The sequence below is a fragment of the Lepisma saccharinum genome, chromosome 22 (genome assembly GCF_977018435.1).
Source record: "Lepisma saccharinum chromosome 22, izLepSacc3.1, whole genome shotgun sequence".
Taxonomy (NCBI): domain Eukaryota; kingdom Metazoa; phylum Arthropoda; class Insecta; order Zygentoma; family Lepismatidae; genus Lepisma; species Lepisma saccharinum.
This window is the reverse complement of record NC_139250.1, coordinates 13,616,316-13,638,410: the sequence shown is the minus strand read 5'-3', so window position 1 is coordinate 13,638,410 and position 22,095 is coordinate 13,616,316. Positions and strand designations below refer to the sequence as shown.

Genomic DNA, 22,095 nt, shown 5'->3' with positions numbered 1-22,095 from the left:
TCATCTCATACCTTTATACCTACGTGGTTTTCGTAATAGTAGCGTAGTGTAGTGTAGTACAGTTGTGAATCGAGTAGAAAGATTCAGTTGCTCAACCGGTTGATGTCTTATTGTTACACAATACCTAAACAAGCAAACTTGATAATTTATGACATTTTTATTACCAGTAATATTACGTGATATTTAAAATGTAACTTCCCACCAAATATTTTCAAGCCCCCCAAGCCTCAGTATGAGATTGAAATAAGATAAATTTCCTACATTGTCCACACCTATTACATTTTACTTCAAAGGGGCCCAAAAACTCGGGATGTTGAGCCCAGGGGCAATTTTTCTTTTGCCCTTAGGTCCAATAGCCCCAATTCCGCCACGCAGGGTATACAACGTATGCAGTACTCGAAGTGCTCCAATCGCTCCAATACGTATTTCATTGAGTGACAAATTTTCAGTGAATAAGTCCAGTCGCTGCTTAATTTTCTATCTCTCAAGACTTGAGTCCGCCTCTATTTCTTAGCAGCAGATTGCAGTTGACCCGAAGATATTAGGTCACCATTGACAATGTAGAGGTCCAGTTCAATCCCCGTAACTGAAATGATAAGTTTGCTTGAGTATATAACTGACTATTAGTATTAGAAGCGTAATGTGAAGGCTCTTACGTTGAATCTTGGCCTGACATAGCCAGAGGATGGCTTTTTGGGCTGAAGGTGCATCCACCTCTAAGTCCAAAAAAGGAGTGTTTACTATCCTTTAAACAATTTACCCAAAAAGTATTTTTTTTAAATATATGTGCATTATATGTAACCTACATTAAAGAAAAACAGCTTCGAACAAAAATACAAAGGATCACGAACAAAATAGTTGGCTATGTGAAGCCTCAACCCTCCTTAAAAAAAAGAATCTTGGCCTTGCCACCGCGTTGAAGCAAGAGAAAATATTTCTAATTTCTTCATCCAGTTATTTATGAGAGATTCAGACAACCCTGATTTAGTTTCGACAAATTACTAAACTGATATATAGCCTAAGTTGATGTCGAAAAATTGGAAGGAAGGGTTAATTCATTTTACAACTTTGGAGGGGGGGGTGCTAACTATCGTGCGTCTGTCCCAGGCCCGTAGCTAGAACTGACCTCCAGGGGGGGGCTTATGGGTATCAGGTGGGGCTTTGTGAACCAAGTCCATTTTTCAAAAGTTCAATAGTATTAAATGAAAGTAAATTATGTGTGTTGGGGGTCATTAAGTTAAATTAAAATATAAAATTTAGAAATATCATACGAATACTACAGTTTTTTTCTATATATCTTCTAAACATCTCTTGAAGTGCTAATGACTGCCACTGACACCATCCCTTAACACACTCTCCATACTATTTTTCATGATACAAATATTTTTATCATACATGTTAAAATGTACAATATTCACTTCAATCATAGTGCCTACCGTACATTCCACCCCCGCCCAAAGCAATAAAACTTGGGATCTGTTGACATTTGACGTAGATGCGGAAGGAATGTGGATAATGACATCAAAGTCACAGATTTCTGTTAAACGAGAGGCTGCAACAGGGGCAAGGAAGGTACAGATAAAGAAGGCTCCTTATGAAAGAACATTCTAAAGTCTTGAGAATCTTCTAAACACTTGCCGCTGCTTAGACTTCTGCTCATAAACAAGATGAACGAACGAAGTTGTGAACAAAATTATATATTCTGTCTAAATTTTCGCTCTTCACCTCAAATTAGAATACAAAATAGTTTTACCTAATGTCAAGGGACTGGCGGCAGTGCCAAGGGGGGGGGGTGGCGACCCTGTTAGGGGGGCTGAGCCCCCCTGGCCCCTGCCTGGCTACGGGCTTGGTCTGTCCCACTCTGGCATCATCTCGATGTTCATTCTTTTCCACTGAGGGGGCCCCAATATTTTACTTGCAGGGGGGGGGGGGCAGAGAACTGCGCTACGCCACTGGTCCAGGAGAAAGATTAGGTACGTTAGATTACTACCTATTTTGTTCTCTGAAAAAGTGAATTTTTTAACTGATTACGTAGAAGATTTTTTTCTTTTGTTCCCCTTAAGTTTAGCTCAAATAATTTGAATAGCTAATGATTATTATGAAGAAAACAATACATTTGTGTTTTCAACCTTTTTCATTTTTCTTCACGCTCATTTATTTCATGAATCAAATAAAGTCTTATTGTGATTCGTTGCGATTTTCTCCCTCCATAAACAAAAAATAATAATAAATGAGCATTATAAAATCTCGCTGATAATGGCGCAAAATAAATGTACAGAAGTGGTTCACTGGAAAAAAAACTGTGAAATTGGAAAAATAATTATTCCCCCACTACTTAATATCGGAAACATTCAAAAACCATGTAAATGTCTTTGGACAATGGGACTTAATTTTGACCAATTTATTTTACTGCGCTCAAATATTATATGGGACAATAGCATTTTTTTTGTTTTCTCACAAACGATATTTGTGGAAATGGGGGGTTTCTGAAATAAACTATTCAATTTCTGTCTAGGAACATAAACAAGATTTATTAGTTCCTCTTGACAGTAGTGTATTTGAAGGAAGGGTGTCGGGATGGGATTTTTGGAGAAACGTTTCTAGTGCGAACTAGTAAAGAAAACTTTTATGACTTTCTTAATTAGCAAGTCAGCTGCAAAATTACTCAGGGAACTTATTTTTTTAAAAGGGAGATAAAATACAATGAAAAGTGTAACGAAAGGTGACCTAAGAGAATTATAGCTGAATGAAAGTGAGAATGCATAAATGAATTATCTATTGTTCTTTTATATCTGCAATGTGTCTGTTGTCAAAGGGAAATAGGAAAGAACATAACGTTTTTTAATGTGTTTAAGAGCAATTACTTTGAAATTCGAACCAAAAAGTTATATTTGGATAGTTGTATTTTTTGTTCTCCGTGATTTTTTTATATGTTGAAGTAGGTCATGAGAAATGAATTTTGTGGAATTTTCAGACGCTGGAAAAATTTTCCCTACCCTGTAGAAAATGTCAAAGTTCAAGGTCAAACCGTCCACTATTCATGAAAAGTGAAACATGAGTACGTTTGGAGTGCTGTATCTTTGGAAAGCAACAACACCCCGAACTTTTGTTTTGATATATTGTTAGTATAAGACTGCTTGTATACATTCAATTGTTTTGATGGGGTATTGTTGCTTTCCATTGTTATGCGGCAACAAAGAGGGTTCAAAATGCAGTTTTTGCCTGTTTTCGGCCCTTAATATCTTGGTTAAGTAACACTACCCCATTTTTTTTTACTGGGCATGGAAACTCACTATTAGGGCAAGCTACCTGATATAGCACATTACTTGGATATTGACGCAGATTTAAACACTCAAAAACTGCGAAATCGGGAACTTTAGATTTAGGCTTATCTCAAAACAGCGGAAGGGTAGCAAAAAACGTGGTATGCCATCTTATAGCTGAATACATGTACTAACACATGGAAATAAAAAATCATTGGGGCTCGTCCCATTTTCGAGAAAAAAAAATTCAAAATGTTAAGAAATGTCAATGTAAATTATCACGCTTCCTCTCCTATCAGAAAGTGGAACGGCCATTTCTCCTCCATTTCTTTGTTCCAAATGGAACACTCCATGTCTTGAAAAGTTGTGGGATAGTTTTAGCTTTTATTTCTTTGATGGATAACGTAGTGGTAATGTCACCTCCTTGCAATTAAAGGGTCCCGGGTTTTATGCAGGGTGGAGGTAGAAGTGGTCCGGATTCCACTTTAAATTGCAAATCCCCAGTCCCGATTAGCCATCTTGTGCATAAACTGGGTTTAAAGACAAAACTCTAGATACAGTGACGTAACAAGGATTTACGAAATGGGGGCACTTATACATTTATACAATAGTCAGTCATCATTTCGCCACCTTTTTCTGCTTTGACATTCTTTTTACTGGGCCAAAGGGGGATAATAATCTCCTCCAGCCCCCATTTTTGCACGCCACTATATATTTTTTTGGAATTCATGCGATGACAGTATGTTTGTAAAAGATGCTGTATCATTATACCAAAGAGAACAGAACTTTCTTGTAAAAGTCTGTACTTGTAACAACATACTGTGTGAGAGATTCCCAAAATAAACCAATATCAATTCAGGTAGGCATAGGAGCGGACTTCCTTGCGTAGTGGTTTTCAGAGTACGCTACGATGCCAGGGGTCCTGAATTCGGATCCCTGCCTGGTGTTGATTGTTCTTTGTGAGTGTCCCTTCATCAATTTCATAAATCATCACTCATACTCACCGTCTTGATTAGCCAAAAGTGCCAGAAAAGCGACGTAAATAACCTAGTATCAAGTAATCTCAAATAGGTCTAGGAAAAGCAGGTTTAGGTTATTTCCATCATCTTAATATTGTTCCTGCAAAAAAATCAATTTATTTTTGTCATAATCATGGCCATTGTTTCAAAGGAATTTAAAAATATCAGACACAAATTTATATTTTCGGGTGCTTTACCTTGCAAGCATAATTGCGTACTCCAGATGCGCTTCGTTTTCTTTGGATTGTGGTGCGGTGACCAGTTTTTTTTAAAGAAAAAATAACGTGTAAGTAGGGAGGAATCCAGAATTTTTCTAGCAACATGTTAATACAACCTCAGCGACAACTGTTGCCTTTGCACACGGACATTAGATTTTGATTTAGAACCCATTTGTTTTAGTAATTCCGTTTCACTTCTTTTGAGTTTTGATTGAGTTGGTGTCTTAAGTCCACTTTATGCACAGTAAGGCTAATTGGGACTGGTTTTATAGTGGGATCCCAACCACTATGTGCCTCCATCGGGTATCGAACACGAGACCCCTTGTTTACGTTTCTCTTCTTTTGACTGATGCCAAGTACAAGGGACGATTATTGTGTTAGGGCAAGGGAAGAAATGCATGCTTGTCCCAATAGCCAGTCCGTCCTACGGCCGTATAGTATTTTTCACATCTTTGGTACGGCCTTTAATAGTTACGTACACTCATTGAAATGCGTTTGTAATCACATGTGATTGAAAAATTCAGATGTTTTTCACAGCTTCTAGAGTTCCGCTTCATACTCGTCAATGTTACATTTTATTATTATTACGTGCCACAATCCAACTTGTCAGGTGCAATCTTCGAAATTCGAATATCCTTGAAGATTGATTGATTGATTTGGTGTTTTAAGTCCACTTTATGCACTGTAAAGCTAATCGGGACTGGACCTACAATTTAAAGTGGGATCCGAACCACTATGAGCCTCCATCGGGTATCGAACACGAGACCCCTTGATTACAAGGAGACGACACTACCACTGCGAAATCGGGGAGCCCCTCAATCTTTCAAATAAAAGGTCAAGTAATACCCAAGCTAGACAGAAATTAGAAGTAGGAGTTGTAATGGTCGGGTTGACCATTACTAGTTTTGTATTATTGTATTAATTAATTGCCGGCCAGCTACAAGGTGTAGTGTTAAGTAATATGTTTTCCATGTGTGTACTTCTATGATATTATTACATGTAAGTGTATGTGCTTAATGAATTGTGATTTTTGCTGGATATTAGATTCCACTGTTTTTTAGCTTCCCGGTTTGGGGGAAGCTACGGGGTTCACGTTCACGGACGTTTACCCCGACTATGAAAAAGGGCCAGTTGGGCTTTAGGAAAAAAAAACAGTTCTTCACTACCTTCACAACGACGAAGACCCTTCGAAAGTCTTGTCCACTCAGGGTGGCTAGACTGAATGATTGAGAAGAAAATGTAATACTTGGCAAATGAACAGCTTCGAGAGTCTTAGTCCACTTATGGTGGCTAGACTGGTGACTGAAATTAATGTATCATTTGGCCAAGGAACCTACTTCGAAAGTTTAATTCACTTATGGTGGCTAAACTAATGATGGAAAATATATGTAGCATTTGGTAAAGGTAACCCCTGTTTGAAAAACCACAAGATTCCCAATTACAAAAGATTTGCATTTGTACGATATTGCCGAGTCGCATCATAATGCCTAGCGGGCTGAATGAGGATGCTGCGTAAGGAAACGCAAGACTAGTCGGAATATCAATTAAGTCGAGGGCAGGCCACAGAGATAGTTAGGCTAACTCTGTGTTAATGAAAGTACCAATGGTTAGGCCATAGGTACACCTTTGCTTGAATTAAGGAAATTGATTGATTATGTAAATGCACATAAGTATGGAAACGCTTTGTAAATATGTAAATAATAGCAACGTATAATAAATCCATATAATCCTACTAGAAATGTTATGATTTGCTGAAGTAACTCCAAGAACTACAGTTACTGTCCATTTTTAACAAAATATTTTTTTCACTTTCTGTACATGTGTAACGAACCAGGCTCGCTTGGCACGCAAGGTGAGGTGGAAGGAGATATTGAAAGGAAAATGCAAGGGAAGGGAAGTAATCCCGAGGGCCGGAGTTAAACCAGGGATTGGGGGGCCGAACTTTCACAGGGTCTAGTTGTGGTGTTTTAGCTGTGTGTTAAATTTAACAATCCCCAAATTTTCTCTCTCTGGCTGTTGTAGTTTCTGAGATACTCACTTATGAGTGTCTCAGAAGCTATGGTTGACACGGAGGTACACGATGGATCTCGATGTTAATGTAGAACCTAACATTGTGACTTTTAAATCAAGGATTATCGAGTTTGATCCCGATGGAGGAACGTTGCACAGTGGTTCAGACTCATCATTTCGTTCGTTGCCTCATTGACTTTTCAAATTTCACCCCTAACGATCGAAAAGCAAGTAAATAAAGTAGATTAAAATAGTCGCAATCTCGTACTATATGTTCTGCTGCAAGTGACCCAACAAAGGCCCTTAAAATTTCATGCCAGTGACGTTCTCTGTGCCGTCAAACAAATTCCGGTAATTGCACTTCCGTAATTTATTACTACATCTTTCTTTCTCATGGTCAAGCGAAACCTGTAAACGTTGATGTAAAATAGCCAGAAATATAAATAAATCATGCAATTCAACATTTAGATTGTATCCTTAAAGATAATCACGTTGCACATAAATACCGTCAATATCAATATAATCTATAATCTTTGTGGCCCTTCGAAGATTGTTGAATATCTTAAAAGAAGCCCCACGAAGTGATACACCCACAGGGTAAAATTGGTACCGCCTTTGTTCGTAGAGTGCTTACTCCAAGAAGGGAAAGTGTTAGAACTAACAAGGGAAGTACAATAAATGTGAAGAGAGTGACGGTTTTCACTTTCTGAAAGGGAGATCTCTTCACTTTCTCTTCTTGCGCCCCAGCCTGCTAACTCCACACGTGCCGTTATGTAACCCCTTAACCATCTGAGGGATGTTTCTCTCATTGAGGCCAATTCTTAAAGGCAGGCTCCTTTTATTGTGTTTTTGCGAGTTTATGTGCAACACCCCTGTTGTACCCCATCCCTCTGCACGCTTTCTCTGCCGACCCTTCTCTCTTAAATGTTTTAAACTTCTTCATCCCCATCACAGCCTCATCAATTTTACCAGAAGGGTTGGACATTCTGGTTCGAAAGATCGGTAATTTATGACAGCTTTCCCCATCTTTAGTGAGTTTTCGAAAATTACTTGATTGACCCCTAACGCATTTCGGTTGAGTCGCACCCTTTTTCCCCCGTAGTTCCACGCTTTTCACTAAAAACAATATAAGGCTGAAAGGTCTGTCTTCAGTGTCCCTACACTGACCAATCGCATGACTCTAAACTGCACTAGAGTTTCTAAAGTTCTTGCCTGAATTTATTTAAACTAACCAGTATTTGCTCACACATTGCAGTGTTCAGAGGACGGAAGAATCATACGTACTGAAGGGTGAGTATTCTCTTGAACAACCACCACTGAAAATATTCATGTTTTTATATATTCCAGTGCATATGTTACTTGTTCCAAATTGCTTAGCTTTCATTGCTATTTTTATTTAGTCTTTTTTTTTCAATTCGCACGTTCAGAATATTTCCTTCTGACGTTTTTAAATTATCGTGAAAGAGTTCTTTCAGACCAATATGAATATGCAAACGGAAATTGTGTCTTCGGTCGTATTTCTGGTAAAGTAGATGCCAAACTCTGACAACACGCAGGCCTGTAGCTTGGAGTGATCTCTTGAGGAGACGTTCAAGGGTTATTGGTGAGTGGGGGTGAGCTTGTTTCAAACATGTAAAACATGATACTTTTACTTTCAATAGTTAAACAGAAATGAAACATGAACTGCAGCTAGAGATGTTTTTTATTTCTTTTTTGTTCAAAGTTAGAATAGAATTCGGTGCTTCTTGAATTCATACATATAACTAAATTCTTCTATCAGAATTGTATTACTTTTGAGAAAAGCTGTTGTGATGGTTTCAAGAGCACTTTCATTGCGAGGAGAGCAAGTGAGAAGATTTTTACTCTTCTTTCTATTTTTTTAAAAATGAACAACAATATTAATTTTACCGGTGAGAGGGCTAATTTTCATAGTAATAAGTATGAAGTTGATATGACTAATATACAAATCAACGTGGTGATAGCGTATTGAGCAAGAACAAATTACTATTTTTTCTTTGAAAAGAAATCGATAATTTAAATTGAATTATTAGCTAAAATTTTGAAATTGAAGGGAATGCATTGTTCCGTCTCACTTGCCCCTAGTAAATGTTCCCGTTTGCGATATAAGAGATGCAAATTTATTAGATATCAATAAACTTATAAATTCTTTCTGACATGCATGTGAAGAAGAAGCATGGAAGGACATTGTGAAATACGATGAAAGGGGTATCGGTCCAGGTTAGGCTAAGCCACCCTCGCCCATCCCTAGCTAGGGGTCTGACAACACGACATTAAAAAAAAGTGTAGAAACCCCAGTAAGTGTATGGCGAAATACATATAATTTCATTTGGAATGGTTCCATATTCCATACTGCTTTTCTACTATTTGCTACCTACCCTATAATACGTCGTTTTATTTTGAGAATATCTATACCGAACGGTCAACACCGGTAGCAATGATAAGTTTAATTTTCCTGCTTGCTGCTATCGTGCGATTGTAATAGTCAGTTTATACTCGGCATATGCGTGTGCTAGCAGTGCAACTATTTTACCAAAGTGCTTACTTTCAATTTGGACTTGATTTTTTTTACGCCGATTTTCTACCAATTTTAACTAATCGCGACGATGAAGATGAATGATCATCTGATGAACTGCATGAAGAGTCAGTAGTTTACGACTTTTGAGGCGAGTTTTGTCACAAATAGGAGTCCCCAAAGAGCCAGTTTCCAATTTCTAAGCACGGGTGAGTTTTCTCACACTAGTCTAGGCTTTGTAATTATTCCTGTAGCAAATGTATGTGGTGAACATGCTTGCCCTGGTTAAAGGAGTGTATTTACACCCTTTCATCTGCATACAGTGCAAATGCACCCCCTAAGCTCGTGTGAGTATAACAACCCCTCATTTCGCGGGCGGGTAAATGCGCTTCCCAAGTTCATGAAGGAAAACTCACCTTTGTTTAGAACGAGGAAACTTGCCTTTTGTGGACGTCTATTTGTTACAAACCAAAGTCACCCCTGTAAGGTGAATTTACAGTGTTTGTTTATCAGTATACTCAAAGCGCTCGGCTACCAGGGCGTACTTCATTTCAGTTAAATATCTGATACTACATATAATTGTATGTAATAATAATAAAAATAATAATTAGAAATTCAAATGAACGTGTGTCGTGATTGCAGGGGTTTGGTGAAGGTTGTGGTCAGTAAAAAAAGGTTGGGAACTACTGTATGAATATATCCAAAAGCTTCGGAATCAGAATCATGTTGACATTCTGTGTCTTAATAATACAACTGGGATGGTGTTTTAAATAATACCATGAACTTTGGGGAAAAAGACCCCCTGCCCCCCCTAAATACATCATTTGCAATGAAACCATTACTTTTATATATTATTATTAATGTTATGATTATAAACTTCGTGCATTTCTCTACTCGAAACAGCCGGCCCCCGTGGCGGAGTGGTTAGCACATTGAGCTACGACGCCAGGCGTCCCTGATTCAAATCCCGGCCTGGGCGTGGATGTTTGTGAGTGTCCATTCATCAATTTCATCATATCATCACTCATCCTCATCTTTGAAAATTAGGCAAAAGTGGTACTAAAGGCGAAGTAAAATAAAGCAAACAATCAATCAATCAATCCACTCGAAACACCTGATGAGCTAATATCTGGCATAATTGTATTTTGTCAGATGTCAATGAAGGACAATTTTATTCATGAAATTTATGTTGTTTTATCTTTAACTTTATCGGATTTCGGTAATTTGATAAACCCTTTCAAATAACAATTTCATCATTCATCATCATCGTCGCGATTAAACAAAAAGATAGAATGGCGACGTTTAATAAGAAAAATAAATTAGAAATAAATATATTTTCCTTCTGGCATGCACTACAATGTATTTTCTGATGATCGTAAAGTCTCATACACGTCAGTACGAAATAAAATATCCATACAGTGCAAATGAATGGAATACAAGTAGAAAGGAAGATTTCTACTTTCGCTAATATTTCTAAGAAAGTTTCCATGTAATATTTTTGGAAAAGTCATACATATGTAGAAAGTACAGATGGCCAAATCCGTTTTTTTTTTTGTTAAAAAAATATATCCGGTATCCGTATAGTAAAAACGGAGAATCCGGATTTCGGAGGGAATCCGGATTTTGAATGGAATCCAGATTTCGAATTCGATCCATCCTGGCTCACGCTTATTTTAAATGTTTAAATAGTACGTAACTAAGTCTACTGACTATGTTTGCAGCTAATTCCAAACTGAGAAAGAGGAATAGTTGGCTAACTGAAAAGCAATGTGCAGTAGTATTGTACAACAGTTCTTTCTTTCCGCCAAACATGCCCACATTGCTCGATGACTCCTTATCTGTCGTAGCAGTTGCACAAGGGCGATATTTTGATAGATTGCAAAAGTAATCGATGTCGTCCGTCACCTGTTGTAAAGCCTCTTGGCTATCATTCCTATATCTCCTGTCAGATCACACTTTAAACTGTAGATCCAGTTCCAATTGGCCTTACTGTGCATAAAGTGGACTTAAAACACCAACTCAATCAATCTATCTTTCCTGTGTGAATCTTGATATGGCCTCCCTACCTCTCTCATTTATGTGTCCCTTCCCTGATGCCCTTCAATTGCTCCATTGAGGATGAATTGTGATAAGATGAAGCAGACGAAAGGACAATCACAAACACACATGGGCAAATCACATAACCACAAAAAAGCTCCACGTAGGATTGTACTGGCTGTGAGTCCAGACGTCATAGTCTTGTTAGTCTGCTAAATGCAGTCCATGGTGTATTACGTGGAAGACAGTCTGATATTGGGTTGGTAGATTAGAGTATATTGTTAAATTCATGTGACAATTATTGAAAATATGGGTCGAAATCAGTTTCCCTCCAAAATTTGCTTTCTCTCTGTAATCCGTTATCATTCCAGAACCTGTCTTGTTTCCGGTATTCTTCTCGCTCTGAAATCAGGATTCTCTCCGAAATCCGGATATTATATTTTCCGAATCCGGATTTCAAATTCTCCGAATGCGGATTTTTTTGGCCATCCCTAGAGAAAGGGGGGCTGCTTGCAAGTACGATTAAAAGAGAGATACAATTTATTACATAAGATGAATTATATTAAATTAGACTATAATTAGAAACAGTATCACGTTATACATTCTGAGAAGGTTCAGTGAAACCACCTGGACAACTTTTTTTCTTGGATCAGAAATTCCATTTCTGGCATTGTTTCTAAAATGGAACCCAGACCCTCAGGAGTCTTTTTAAGTTGTAAGTTTGCTAACCGCAACACGGTTTACTTCAAAGAAGGAAACATATGGCTTTCGTTTAGAACAGTTCCCTTCGCAATAGCCACATCCCTCCTTATCCGACCCTCTCCCTGCCCCCTGTGGTGCACCAGCTGTGGCAACATACATACACTCAGATCCTCACTTCGTTTGTTGCAGAATCTACAGTTCGAGGACATCAATGTCCTCGCATCGTTGATAGAATTATGTGCGATGCGAGGACCTGTGCACACAAAACACAGGTGTACATTTGGTTATACAGATGACCAACAGTTAGAGGACCGTCCTCGTAATGTCTGTTACATGCCTGTAAGGAGAAAAGTTGCCATATCTTCGTTATTATTTAGCCATTTAGTATGCCGACGCGCGTGGTGTTTCATCTCAATAAAACGTCTTTCTTGAGCGCTACTAATTGCAGTTGAGCCATGTCCTCGTATTGTATGTGATCTGCTCATGTCCTCGTATGGTAGGGTAGACAAATCTGTGTGTGTGTGTGTGTGTGTAGTTATACACACACGCATAAAGTTGGGGCATTGAAAATTCCATTTTAGAAGATCACACACAGATTTCCTGTTTTTTTAAATAGTATATATATTTTTTTATGGTTATTTTAAAAACAGATAATTTCGAAACATATAAAGATCGTTTTGTGCTCATTTGGAAGAGGATGAAACTGAAAATCAGAATTTTGTCATTTGAAAGTAGCGAATATCTATTAATTTTAATGTATGGTGTCATTTGAAGGGACAATATCAGGAATTTTCCCCCCGTCTTGTTTTGAAACATCAGATTTCTAGTTTGAGTGACACACCTCAACCGGGGATCATTATTTCCAACCTACTTGTAAACTATATCGTACTTATGGTGTTCCATTTGAATTCAATTAAGTTTACCACACCATAGCTACATACAAAAAAATCTCGTTATGCAATTTATGGTGACTGTGTACAGTGACACCAATTTATACGGGTCTGTGGGGCCCGAGCCCACCCAATAATTCATGTGATTTGTGAATTCAAATTTTTGAGCCCACCCAATGTTTTTGAAAAATTGGCACCCCTTTTAAATGCCATGTATTCGGTATTTTTTCAGACTTCTGGCGATTCACAAGTACTCTTGTGTCGAACACTAAAACTGGACGGTGTTTCTGACGTATGTTGAGTCGCTTGGTCATTTAATCTTCTTCGAGAGCTTGTTGAGATCTGTAGTATTTTGTTGTGTTTTATAAAAATAAGTCGAGGTGGTCCCCCCGATCGAGGAAAACCATACGTTTGAAAGCATTGTTTTCAATCTTAATTGCACAGTATGCAGTATGCATATAGTCCTATTAAATGCACACACATGGCATTTAGATGATTAACAACGTGTGTTTTATGGAAAAATTGGAAACATGTCATGTCAGCCAAGAAACATTTTCACCTCACTCAAGGATTATGTGAATTCAATTGAAGTTGTACCAATATTTACAACTGAATGTGAATGTGGGTTTCGTGCCATGAATCTAACCTTTACTGAACAGAGTGAGATTAAATATTTGGTTGAATCATAGAATACATTGCCGTAAATCAATTTCAGTGTTGGTGTTTTATTTTCATTTGGTATGAGCTCAAATTACCATTATAAACCTTCGTTTTAAAGTAATTCAAACACAAAAATGGTTATTGGGGGTCATTTTGAGTTTTTCGACTTTATTACTACCTTCATTTGAATATTTTATTTTCTAAAAATTTCTGGGGGGGGGGCTGTAGCTCCTTCAGCACCCCCCTCTGCGTATGCCAGTGTCCTCTGGATCTACCTCCCCTAAATAGTCCTCGGCTCAAAAGTGACTGAAAAGCCAAGGTGATTTCCTTTTTATAATCTCTAATTCTCCGAAACTATTCTTTTTGGAATGAGAAAATAGAGATTAAAGTTGATTTGGAAAAAAAGTATTGAAGGACAATAACAGGGAAGTTTTCCCTTTGTAAAGTCGGCTGGGCGTCTCACTGACCTGCAGGAAACTAAGATTAGATTCCTTGGCGTGTTTTGTAAGGTCGGATTTTTGCGGCTTTGTCTCTGCATAAAGCGGCTCTGGGGTTCACCCATTCTCAAATATATAGGTACTAGTGGAGGACGACACCCCTAGGGGGCGGGGGGAGTCTAAAGGAGGCTGGAGCGTGATGCTTAAAAACCAAAGGATAGAGAATGAAAGTGAAAATGAAGATTGATTGATTGATTTGTGGTTTTAAGTCCACTTTATGCACAGAAAGGCTAATCGGGAGTGGGCCTACAATTTAAAGTGGGATCCGAACCACTGTGCCATGTGCCTCCAGTGAAAATAAAGAGGCAAAACAGACTGAAAGAGAGGAAAACCAACCAAAACAGAGTATAATAACAGAGGGAGGGGTGGATTGAGAGAAATGAAGATAAACATTTCTCAAGATGGAGTGAGAAAAGGAACAAAGAATAGAAACAGTACAGAACAATAAAGAGATAAAGGAAGGACGAGAAACAAAAAGATAGGCATACAGAAAAAACTATAGAAAGAGAGAATGAGAAACAGAAGCAAAAGGTAGAAAGCGAAAAAGAGAACGAGCAAGTGGAGGGAGAGAGAGAAAGAGAAGAGCAAGAAATGAAGGAAGCTCTATATCTGAAGAGCCAGGGAGAGAGAGCAAAGAACGCAGGAGGGAAAATGGAACAAGACCTAATCGTGAAAAATATGCTATTGTTTTACACACAGAGAGAGATAAAATAGTTATAAATAAAAGGGAGTTTTCTGTATTACAAGTTCTAGACTCTGCCAAGTCTCATTCCAGCTCAAATGAGGTGAAAAAAAGTCGCCCTAGTTTCGAGTGTAAACGAAATTTTAAAATTTTACTCGCTAAACTGCTGGAAAAGGAATACAATTCAATTGTATTCAAATATTATGCACCATTACCAAGGAGCTACCAGATGGCTTATTGGTAACACCTTATAATCAGAAGGTCCCGGGTTCAATAACCGGTGAAGGCACTCCGCTCCCGAAGGAGTGGTTTGGATCCCACTTGAAACTAAATATTAAGATTTCACCAGATTTCTGACTGTGATGCACCGCAAAGTCATAAGTCCTATAGTCTCGAAAGTCAGTTAATGAATGAATGCTTCCTTAGATAATGTTAGTAATAAGTCTCTTCAAATTTAAGGGGATTCCAGGAGAGTGTTTTCTGTCTCATTTTCCCCAGCCTCTACATCTTCCAACCAGTAACATAAATTTTCTGTTATTTTTGTATAATTTGTCTTTTAATTTTTAGGTTCATTTAACGCCGACACGTCAGTCAAAATTGTCAATTTTTACATAAACTTACATTAATTTTTGTATTAAGTCCTATGATATGCACAGATATGCTAATTGGGATTGGACCTACAGTTTAAAGTGGGACCCTAACCCGGGAACCCTTGATTACAAGGTGATGACGTTACCACCATGCGATCGGGGAGATAATTAATTTCAGATGAAATTCATGGTTTGGAATAAATTTATTAAAATGTTGTTACTCCACACCAAACTCACACAGAGCATTGTCGTCCTATTAAATTTTGCGCTTTATACGTTTCATAATAATAATAATAATAATACGCATGATGATCATAATAATAATAATATGATGAACGTTAATTTAAATATTTATTTTATTATTTACTTTGAGCCTCAATAAATTAAAATTAATCAGTTCTTGGGTTTCACCGCGCTGCAAAAGATTTAGTATAAGTAATATAATTGTATTAGGTAAAAAAAAAGTCAAGATGCGAAAATGGGAATCTCTGAACAACCCTCTTCCATCCTACATTTTCTTCAATTCCCATTATGATGCATAACCTAGATATGTAAAAAAAAAAATCGGAGAGCATCACAGAGTAAGTCAACGAAGTAACTGGCTTTCTTGTTTCGGATCAGACTTGTACGAACCGACGTAATTTGTGTAAACTAAGTGATGGCGATTCACTTCCTCGACTTCCAAGACTGTCTGTCTTGTATTTTGAAAGTAGCCACGCACTGAAGGAATGAATGCACTTCCCTGAGTTTCCAAGGTCTTTGCACGGACAAAACATAAACCAGATGTCAAAGCAAGATAAGTTTACAAATTGCGGTGTTAAACCCTCCCCCTTCCACCGCTCCGAGCGGCACATGACCGGTGCCGCAGATGGGAGAATACACATTCAGAGGGTTGCTTGCCCAGAAGCGACAGCAGCGCCATAAGCGGAAAATCCTCGAACTTTCAGAAGGCGTATTAACTAAATACTTGTCTTTTTTGTAATAAAATTATGTAATTTCTGTTGAAGATATTGTGCAAACGCTTGGAATTATCTATATAAATTCACGACACTAAGATGCACAATATTGAACCTAAATGGTAAATTGGTTTTAAACTCTTCAAACGCCCCATTTAAAGCTGCTTTCACATCCAATTAATGCTGCATTTCCAATTTTTTGTACGCCAAACTAGAATCCCAAATCGATTTTGTATTCGGTACATTACTTCGTGTATCCTTCTAGAAAAGCCTTGCAGAGTATCACCGAAATTGGAGGCATATGTTAGGAGATTTTGTCAACAGAAGGAGAAGCAGTTTTCAGCTGTTGAGAGAAACATCCAGCCGAGGCTTAACACCCCACACAAAAAAATATAGCATCATCACATACACGTATGCAACTTTTGTTAGAGATTTTACTACTTGCAATTTTTTTTACATGAATTTTACTCAACATACAGAAAAAAAGTCCCCTTGACCCCTTGAGAAAGTGAAATATTTCTTAGGAAGATTATGTTGTTTCTGAATGTTTTCAGTTTTTTCACTTGTGTAAATGTGTTATTGTGAAGTAAAGTCAGTCTGTTACCTTAGTGTGAAGCAGAACATCTCAAAGGCTTCGGCAAAGTGAATATAACACCCAACATAACATTCCACAACAGCAGCAGATGGGAAGTTGCCTACCGTTTCATAAATGTATTGTAAGCAGATAGCAATTTTGATTTTTTTTGTTCAGTTAGGAGTGCTAAGTTTGATGGTGTGATCATTTTGCTTGTTCTTTAGCTATTTGAGTGAGCATACAACAGGTTTTTACTGATGAAAAGCAGCGAAATTACTCACAGATGGCAGGTTTTTAGTTATTAGCAGGACCGAACTTGTTAACCTACTCACCATAAAAATTCTCACCAATCATTTTGTAGATATACCGAACCTAACAACCAACAGAAAAGTGAGACATATCTAACAACAAAACCTGCAATTTATTATATATTTTAGACTATTTTCACCAGGTGTTGAAGCTAGCTTTTGAGCAATTTTCACCAGATTTTAAACTACATGTGCATGATCTATAACCTGGCCTGCTACATGGATGTATATATTCTTTAGTTCTGGATCTGTAGGAAGCTTACGTCGGTGTGCATTTATTTTCATGCAGGAGACAAGTACTTTCTTTCTGTATGCCATGTAGTTGGAAAAATACCACACAGTGTTCTGATATGAACTGGTGCTGCTAATATGTCACATAAGTATGAAGGAGTATTACGTTCCTAAATGCTTTCGTAGTTAGGTTAGGCAGGTCAGGTTTAGTGCTATTAATAGCATTAACTAATTATTGCGATAAATACTTCCCAATGCCCGATCATGTAATTTTTGGTCTTCAGCACTTTCTGCTATTCTCACTAGGCTACCTGGTGACAGTAGCAGCCACATCAATTTTTAATTTAAAATAATTTCTTAGTAGTAAGTTCAACACTGCCAATGAATATAATAAGACTAAAAAATACAATGTTATGGTATGATTCTAGTAATTATCTTGCTAGTTACCATAGCGGTACTAGTTTACTATCCTTCGGACAGATTTCTTCATTTATACAGAAGAAACTACTTACCGTAATAAGTTCCTGTAGTATTGTCTAACATCGGGAAGGTGTTTTGTGTGAAATTCAGGTTAAGTTTTCCGTATCCTGGAAACGGATTTCTTCAAATTTAAAAGTTTGGGGCTCATTTGGGGGCAGGTGACTCCAGCCAATTTCTAATATGCCTTAAACAAGTACCCAAACACAATTTTTCACAGAGTAATTTTTGTTATTCCTTTTTTCGCTTCCTTAACACACAATATGGCGGACGAAACTTGACTACTGTAATGGGTATGCAGTGTTTCCAACCTTCTTCACCGAAAAATACCGACTATCGTGTCACGTGTGCAAATTGTACATTATGCACGGGTAGCTGACGGATAGCCCCACGAACCATTCCGATAAGGTTAGGTTACGCAAGTATAGTTAAAAAAGGGGGGTTGGAAACACTGACAGGGGGTTACGTCATCACGCGTATGCAGCATCCGGTTCACGTAGGGAAAGCAATGGCAATTGTGCGTCAGTGAGATATTTCTCTTGAAAAATATATGATTGGTGTCTCCGATATATGAAACTGTTACCAACATTTGAAATGTACGATTACGTTTAAACTATTGTATAGCTTGTTGTTGTCAGCCTTTACTTCATCGACATGTACAGGTTACAAGTGGAGTTTCGTACGACTATTGAAATAACATGTGCAATTCGTACACTTTTCAATAATTGTGATTTCCTTTACATTTTACTTACCTCGAGTCATTTTCCACCACGAAATTGAAGAACTCGTTAAACTTGTGATTTTGTCCCCAAAGTAACCGCAATCACGTTGATTCTATTATAAATCAGTCACATGATAATTAATTTGCAGATCAATGGTACAAATATAATTCCGCCATTACTTGAACTTGAATCTCTCCGTCACGTGATTTGTCCATAAGTAGCAGGTCCTACCTATTTAATATCACTACCAAACTTATAAAAAATACTAGAGTTAGAGCAAGAAAGAAAAACTCGTGAGTTAAAAACTCAGAAATATTACGGTTTCCTAAAGATTTCGGAAAAGTTGCGTAACGGCTAATGTTCAACACTTTAGGAATTCTAGGGTTCTACGCGAGGTTTCTATAACTTGACAAGTTTAAAAACAAGACGCTGCAAATAGCTGTTGCCAGGCCCGTAGCTAGAAGGGGGGCAGGGGGGGCAGTTGCCCCCCCTGAGAGCCTGCCTTGCCCCCCCTATGAAAAATACAGGTATAATTTAACAATACAGGGAATTTCTCCAATTCGTTTGAATTTTCGGTTACTTACTAATTTGGGTCTCCTAATCACGAATCTGCACTTAAAATTTGGCGCTCACGTATAAATTTCGCGCTTATTTGGGGGCAGGTGAATCCGGCCAATTTCTAACATGCCCTTAACAGGGAGTCTATAGATATAGGCGGGGCCGCGATAGCGGTTGGGGGCGGTAAGTCGATTAGCCCAGGGGCGGAGCCCGGAACCGGCGGGAAATTCGGAAATCGAGGGTGTGGAAATAAGAACTTAATTTCGATTATTTTGCTATTTCCACGTGTGAGCGCCAAATTTTGACTGCAGATTCGTGATTAGGGGGCCAAAATTAGTGAGTATGCCGAATTTCAAACAAAATGGAGAAATTCCCTGTATTGTAAAATCGCTCCAAAATACAGAACATATTCCTACCTGGGATTCTCACTAATCTTTACAATTATATTCTGTATTACTCTAGCATCATAACAAAGACATTTGTTGATTTTGTGATTTATGAAGGTGGATTCTGTATAATGTCGTATCAGGATTGGGGGGAAAGAATTCCCTTCCAGCTTCAGACTTCGGGAAATGATCTCGCAATTTTCAGTATATAGTAGAACAGTTGTGACATTTTCAATAGTCTTCTATTAAAGGTGCCTAATGTGTTTAGATGTTTTCTTGGATGTGTTGCTATGAGGTTTGAACTGCATAATTTTTTGTTTCGCAAGTCTACCTTTTGGTAATAGCGATTCATGTGATAAAGAGAGGGAGTGTTTTTGTTACTTATCGTTGCTTTTCTGCCACATCTAGCTAATCGTGACAATGAGTGATGACGTGAAATTGATGAAGAGACACTCACAAACAGTGTTGCAACCACAGGGGGGCAGGGACATTGTCCCCCCAATCTTGGACGGAAGTCCAATCTAGGGGGGGCAAACATTGAAGTAAAGAAACATGAGTAGCAGAATCTAAGAATAGCAGGACAAATGGATACTCAAGATGGAATTAGTTTTCAAGTGTTTCTTGCACTTTTCTTCCAAACGGCTAAGGGCACTTGCAGGGGGCACAGAGGGGCAATTGCACTTTCGATTTCAAATTTTATACAAATTAAAGTACATTTTGTAAAATTTTCTTGCTCGCTTCGCTCGCAATCAAATATAAGCTATTCTTATAGTCCAAGTTCAGAGCTATAGCTAGGGGGCGGCGCAAGTCAGCCATTGAGGCCAAAACGATCTAAATGGGGGGGGAAATAATAAAGAGAATGCCATGGCGTCCGTTATATTAAGCCTGAATCACACGGAACTGGATATCCAGTAGGAATGCTCTAGTTGACGCTGGACTGGCTACCCATTTGCTAGTTTTCGCCTCACACGGTACTTGTTATACCGTACTTGTCGATAGTCTTTCGTTTCCATAATGGCGGCCGCGCGAGATGTAAACAACGTATCACTTCACACTTTTAAAATACGATAACTATTCAACCGAGAGGAATATTGCTTCGTATTAAATGGTTTTAGGTAGAGAAGAATGGCGCTGATTAAATACATACTTTACAACGTTTACTGTACACGTATGGAAGAATATTTTAGCTTTTTCAATTGTAAACATGCCTTTCGTGCTGTATGCACTCTGAAACCACAGACAAAAAATGCTACTTTGCGAACTCACAGATTATCTTCACATGGGCAAACTTTGCTCTGATTGGCTGTTCCACAGAATCTTGTCGAAGAAAGTTAGTAGCAATTAGAACATGTCCTATTCCTCCAAACCAGTCAAGCAGTCATGTTGTACATGGAAGTTATACGTGTCATATGTACAAAAAGAATAATGTTCGTCATGCATATTCTGTCTTTCAAAAATACAGTTTGTATGCTTGTTTTCCATTATTAGCTAATATGAAATTGAACTTGTTGGAAAAATATTTCAAATCATTTGTTGAAAAACAAATGCTTTAGCACCGACTTCTACCCCCTCTTGCATGATTTACGACAATAATAACATTTTTAATGCTACTATTATTACTACCACTACCACCTCTATAGTACTGTAATTATTATTTGCACGTTTGTCCTGGTACTTGACTCCAGATAAAAATTTGTGATTTCGCCTCTGCCCATAAAGAACACTCATGCCCAGGCTTGAACCTGAAACCCCTGGCTTCGTAGTGTGTTATGTAACCATCCCAATATGCAGTTCGACTAGTGAAAGATGTAGGACGCAGCTTACTGTCTCAAATTATTATCAGACACGATGAAAATGTGATAGTGTTTCACATTTATTATTTCGGTTAGAAAGCGATAAAATTTGTAGTTTGATACAGGTTACACTAAGCATCTTATGGAGTGTAAATATCAATTTCAAATCTTATGAATCATTTCTCTATGCAAACGCATCAAATATGATAAGAAACATAGGTATGTGTTATGATATCCATTTTATAAAGGAAAAGTTAAGTTTTAACCCTTACTGTTTGCATGATATCGTTTCCATAGCATGTTATATATTGCTCTCAGAATTTTAAAGGGCAGTAAAAATTAATGCCATTTGCAACTGTGAAGCTATCAATGGTATTGCATACATTAAGGACAGAAGATGCCATATTTCGATTGCTTGTAACATCGAAAGAAGAATTAGACAAGCAAATAGTGACTGAGAAGAGTTGCTTGCCTTGATGTCCTGTACACACTGTGAAAGTTGTCTGTGTTATTAGGCGGCACCCTATGAATATAGGTTCAAGAAAATGACAAGTAGAAAAATGCTGCAGTGAAATAAATACGATTGATTGATTGAATTGGTGTTTTAAGTCCACTTATGCACAGTAAGACTAATCGGGACTGGACCTACAGTTTTATAGTGAGATCCGAACCACTATGTACCTCCACCGGGTATCGAACCCGGGACCCCTTGATTACAAGGCAACGACGCTACCACTGCGCCATCGGGGAGCCCTAAATACGATTAAAAATCTCTCAAATTATAATATATTTACATTGTGTGTGTTGTAGACGTTGTCTGTTAAAGTACCTCAGGCACAACCTAACTTTTTGACAAATTATTATGTCAACTCTTCTTGCAAGGAGTGGATTCTCCTAATTTTATTCATTCTATCTTAAGCCATTCTGTGACTGGCAGAAATCAGTATCAGCATAAAGAAAACCTGATATTTGGGGTTTGTACGCTTCTG

The 22,095-nt window shown here is 37.9% G+C and overlaps 1 long non-coding RNA gene across 1 annotated transcript in view; it reads right to left on the bottom strand.

Annotated features, from left to right (window-relative positions):
* The window catches only part of LOC146004936 (uncharacterized), a 42,261-nt gene extending 23,700 nt beyond the window's left edge, over positions 1 to 18,561 (bottom strand). The window contains exon 1 of the long non-coding RNA XR_014443973.1: positions 18,400 to 18,561. This is a non-coding gene — a long non-coding RNA (uncharacterized LOC146004936). The remainder of the gene's footprint in view (positions 1 to 18,399) is intronic.
* Between the last annotated feature and the right edge of the window lie 3,534 nt (positions 18,562 to 22,095).